Genomic DNA, 6000 nt, shown 5'->3' with positions numbered 1-6000 from the left:
TTATCCTACTCTAGAAACAAGTTTGAAACATAGGTGGATATGTCAGCTACTTAACTGTACTTAGAATAAATAAATATTTCTTGGAACCAATACTCACTAATGATTCATTTTAGGTGCTGTACTTTACTGTGGATATGCAGACTCCACAAATCTCATCTTTTCATTAGATTCTAATATCACACATCAGAATAATTGGTGTAAGGAGGTGGTTTCTGGAGTCAGTCAAACTTGAGGTTCAATCCTGATTAGGCTACCTACCAGCTACATGACCTAAAGCAAGATAACTTTTTGTGAGAAAATGGGGATAATAAGAACACTCATCTCATAGGGTTATTAAAGGAGATAATGCATTTGGTAGAATAATATTTTTGATATATTAATTTAAAGTTATTAGCAAATCCCCTTTCTTCAAAGTAGAGTAGGGGAGGGAGGACAAGAGAGAAAAAGGAGAAAAAAGTGTCTCCTTTTTGGGGAACCTCCAAATCCATTAAAGAGGCTTCCCCATTGGCTCAACAGTAAAGAATTTGTGTCCAGTGCAGGAGCTGCAAGAGACACCAGTTTGATCCCTGAGTGGGGAAGGTCCCCTGGAGGTGGGTATGGCAACCCACTCCAGTATTCTTGCCTGGAGAATCCCATGGACAGAGGAGCCTGGCAGGATACAGTCTGTAGGGTGGAAAAGAGCTGGCCATGACTGAAGCAACTTAGCATGCACGCACACAAACCCATTAAGAAGATTATGCCAGTCAATCAATACATCTGAATCCGATAGGAAGAGAAGCATTGTCTCTGGGCAGTTGATTTTCCCTAAAGAGTAGAAAAGATTCCCTCCTTCCTGGAGAGAAAGAAAAGAAGCTGAGGCTGTGCTCTGGTGATCCAATTGTTAGGACTTGGTGCTTTCACTGCCGTGCTCTTGATTGGGAATCTTAGTTCCCACAAGCCACATGTCCATGGTCGAAAAATAAAAGGAGTGGAGAGAGGAGGGTGTGTGTGTGTGTGTGTGCTGGTGATCTGTTGCTCTGTTAACAATTCACCTCCACACTTAGCATCAAAGAAAACAAACAAACATTGATTATTTCAGTTTCTGAATGTTAGGAATCTGGGAGTGGCTTGTGTGTATGCCAAGTCAAATCGGTTGAGTCCAACTCTTTGTCACCTCATGGACTGCAGCCCTCCAGGCTCCTCTGTCCATGGGATTCTCCAGGCAAGAATACTGGAGTGGGTTGCCATACACACCTCCAGGGGATCTTCCTGACCCAGGGATTGAACCCACTGGGAGTGGTTTAACTCGGTACTTTTCTGCTCAGGTTCTCGATTGCAATGAAGCAACTTGCTGGGGTGCCATCATCTGAAGACTTGATCGGAACTGGAGAATATAATACTTTCAAGTTCACTTAGATGGCTGTTAGCATGAAGCCTCCATTTTTCACCATGTGAGCCTTTCCATCTGGATGCTCAAGATAGGGCAGCTGGCTTGTCCCAGAATGAGTGATCTGAAAAAGAGAAGAGAGAGACCAGGACAGAAGTCACAGTGTCTTTTATTACTTAATCTTGGGAGTGTCATAGGATCACTTCTGCCCTATTACATAGATCAACCCTGATGCCATGTGGGAGGGGAACTGTATGAGCAAGTGACTACTAAACAATGGGGACCACTGGGGATTATTTCAGAGTCTGGCTATCAGAGACACTGTGGGACCTTTGTTGGAGCAGCCAGGCATGAGTGGGAGCAGACCACCTGACTTCCCTGAAACTGTGATCCACATTGGTGGTTCTGCCAGCTCAACTTCCCTTTGGCATCATATGAGGACCTTGCTTCTACCACAGACTTCCCCTTATTTTATAGTGCCTTCCGGCAGCCGTGATGACCACCGTGCTCTGACACTTGGTTCCATCCTGCTCACCCTGTGTACGTGACCCCCCACCTTGCAGTGAACCCCAAGGAAGGAGGCCTGGATTTATTGATGGGTGGATGAACTCAGGAAACTCACTCATGACCCAGGATAGTCATTAAACACACTCCAACTTCATCAGAATGGCTGATCTCACTGATGCTTACTTATCAGACACTATGGAGTCTTTCTAATGAGGAAATTAAGGCCCAGAGAAGTTAAGTAACTCAGTGAAGGTAATAGGCAACAGGTAGTGAAATCAAGATTTGAACCCTCTAAACCTGGTTCTAAATCCATGATCTCAATCTGTGATTCTGTATATTCAGCAGAGAGCCCAGCATTAGTGTGTATTCAATAAATGTTGATTATAATTATTATTTTTTCTCATTGGAGTAAAAAGTAAATTTCTACATTCAAGAAGCTAAAATGTTACTCAGTCATAAAAAAGAACAAAATAATGCCATTTGCAGCAACATGGATGGACCTAGAGATTGTCATGCTGAGTGAAGTAAGTCAGATAAAGACAAATATATATCACTTATCGGAGAAGGCAATGGCACCCCACTCCAGTACTCTTGCCTGGAAAATCCCATGGATGGAGGAGCCTGGTAGGCTGCAGTCCATGGGGTCGCGAAGAGTCGAACACGACTGAGTGACTTCACTTTCACTTTTCACTTTCATGCATTGGAGAAGGAAATGGCAACCCACTCCAGTGTTCTTGCCTGGAGAATCCCGGGGACGGGGGAGCCTGGTGGGCTGCCGTCTATGGGGTCGCACAGAGTCGGACACGACTGAAGTGACTTAGCAGCAGTAGCAGTATATCACTTATATGAAGAATCTAAAAAAAAAGAGTACACATGAACTTATTTACAAAAAAGAAGTAGAATCACAGATGTAGAAAGAAACTTATGGTTACCAGGGGTTAAGGGCAGGAAAGGGATAAATTGGGAGATTAGGATTGACATATAGGCACTACTGTATATAAAATAGATAACTAATAAGGACCTACTGTATAGCACAGGGAACTCTACTCAATATTTCCATAATGACCTAGATGGGAAAAGAATCTAAAAAAAAAGAGTGGACATATTGTATACATATAACAGATTCACTTCGCTGTACACCTGAAACTAACACATCATTGTAAATCTATACTCCAAAAAAAATTGTTTTAACATTTTTAAAAAAGAAGCTAAAGAATTGGTGTAGTCATTTTAAAAGGTAAACTTTATGTTTTTGTTACTTTTTTGTTACTCTCACTGACAGCCCAACAAAGCTTTTACCAAGTCATATTTACCAAGCCGTTTTGACTGAAGTGCCTGCAGAATTGCTCAGCGGTGGATCTAGATTGGCTATGACTACCGTGTGTTTTCCCTTCTATTTATATAGTTTTAATAACCCAAAGTCAGTCTTTCAAACATCAGTGTCAAGAGCTGCCAATCCTTCTCTTGACTCAACTGTAATTCACACTGCTGCCTTCCTTGAGGGGACTGGAAGGAGCATGGATTCCTCCAGGTTTAAATTAAGCCTCCAACACCAAACCTGAGCTGTGTGATCCTGGGCAAGGTACTTAATGTTGCCAAATTGCTGTTTACTCCTTTGTAAAATAGGACTGTTCGAAGGATTAAATGAGATAAGATTCGTGAAACAACACAGTGCTTATCACCCAAGTAGGATATCCACAGTTAAATGCCATCTTCCCTTTCCTTCTCCCAATGGGGCTTAATAAATCTAGTCATTGTGGTCCCAAGTCATTCTAATTATGCCAGTTTATCAGATGATATTCAAATGCATGAGTGCCTGGTGACAACTCTATTTTTGTATTTTGTTTATAGACAAGTCTAATTTCCCCCAATATTTCTCTGAGAGCAGGCTATTTCTGATTCATATTTATATTTTTGTTCCCTAGCAAAATGTATTACCTAGCAAAATGACTGGCACATAGCGGAGTTAATACATTATCTACTGACCTCAATTGAAATCAGAGTATTTGGGAAGGATTGAAACTAAAATAAAATAGGAAATGCTTGCAGTAAAAGAAGTAAATGGGTTTGGGGAGGGGGGAAATTCATATTTTGAGAAAACAAATCATGTGCACTGCATAGATTTTCATATTACATTTCATTCAATACCCTCCAAGGACATCTTCAAATTCAATTAAATAACATTTCAAATCTTTAAAGAGATAATGGTGGCAGAAATAGACAGAGATTCATCTTTTGAAAATATTTAATATTTTATCTCATGTATGTTAATGATATGAACACCTAGTACTGGAGAAATTATACCATTAATCATATTAATAACTTAACTGGTTTCCCAGAGTGTTTCAGTTCTATTATTGCTTAAAGAGTGAGCTCTTGGAGAGAAAAAAGAATTTGCTCTAGAGAAAGTCATTTTATATTCTCCATTCAACTAATTGGACAATTGATAATAGATCCCTGATGGGTCCCTGATAATATAAGTGAGACCATGGGCCTAAGGCATTTTATTTTCTTTCCCTATCATCTAGTCACATCTGAATGGCAAAATATCAATCCTGGACCAACCCAACTATATGATTCTGCCACGTCCACTTCTGTTGCTTGGCAGCCTGGAGTTGCTGCTTCCAGTTTGAGTATGCAGGGCTGTAGCTCTTTCTAAGCTCCCTGCTTAAAAGTAGATGTTTCATTCAATTGTACATATCCTGCCAAAGAAATGCCTGCTTGGAGTTACTGTTTCTTGGGTATCTCCCATTCACACAGGAAGTATAGATGTTATTAAGCTTCTGTTTTGGAGAAGGCAATGGCACCCGACTCTAGTACTCTTGCCTGGAAAATCCCGTGGATGGAGGAGCCTGGTAGGCTGCAGTCCATGGGGTCGCTAAGAGTCAGACACGACTGAGCAACTTCACTTTCACTTTTCACTTTCATACATTGGAGAAGGAAATGGCAACCTACTCCAGTGTTCTTGCCTGGAGAATCCCAGGGACGGGGGAGCCTGGTGAATCCCAGGGATGGGGGAGCCTGGTGGGCTGCCGTCTATGGGGTTGCACAGAGTTGAACATGACTGAAGTGACTTAGCAGCAAGCTTCTGTTTAGTTTTCTTTTCTTTGGAAAAGAGAAGAAATGCCTGGTCATGGCACAGCTCTTGCAAGGTGAGGGGATGGGATTAAGGATGGGGGTTTCTCTTAGAGCAGAATTTATTCAGCCACTTGCCATTTTATGGAGATGAACTGACTTTTTTAAGGTGCAAAGACAGGGTGGGTTCAAGAGCAGTTACCTTTCTCTTCAGGTTGTATTGCTGAGCTGGGTCCACAGTTCCAGTCTCCTTCCTCCTTCATCATGATTTTCTCCTTTCAGGGGTCCTCCTGTCCACCTTTACAGTCCAGCATCTGTTGGAGGGAGGTGGGATTGAGATAGGGCTCAGGGAATGGCTGAGGAGGTCTGTCAATGTGCATTACTTGGCAATAATTTTTTTAGGCGAAAAGTTTATTGGTTTGTTTTTAAGCAGAATCAGAATGTTCCCATATCAAAACAGCCACTTCAAGGCAGCCACATCAAGATGTTCCTGGCATCAAAATGACTGTGTCAAAGCTGTGTGTCAGCAAATTGACTGTAATAAAACAGCCTGTATCGAAATGGCTGTATCCTGCATTGGCACAGGACTTGCCATCAAAGGCATGCTTTTTCAAATGTCAGTGCTGTTTATAGTAAGATAAGATGAAATGTTGGGTTTCTTTCCACTGATGCTCCTACTTTCAGCAGGGAGCTGGACTTAACCAAAGGAACTGGATGACAAAGAGGCACGGCTCTTTATTTCTAGCTATTCCTGCCTCCTGCAGAAAGGAATTAGGCACAGATTAACAAAGATGATCCAGCTTTTACCATGGAAATTGTGAAACTCCCATACTAATTTTATAATCATGCCTTTACACTTTGTTCTCATCACAAAGATCTTTTGGAATTATCCACCAAGAAGCAGCCAACAGATTCACGCCAACATGAAGGCAGCCTGGAGTCACTTGTTGACTACCTAGCACTACTGTGTTCAGTCACAGCCTTGGAAGAACCAGAACACATGCAAATACCTCTTCAGACACCCAGTTAGGTTGCAAAAGCTTTTCTGGAAG

This window comes from Bos grunniens, chromosome 16, assembly GCF_055505025.1.
Source record: "Bos grunniens cultivar Pamir isolate PY7600 chromosome 16, Bosgru_T2T1.0, whole genome shotgun sequence".
Lineage (NCBI taxonomy): Eukaryota > Metazoa > Chordata > Mammalia > Artiodactyla > Bovidae > Bos > Bos grunniens.
Note: the sequence above shows the minus strand (reverse complement) of the source record.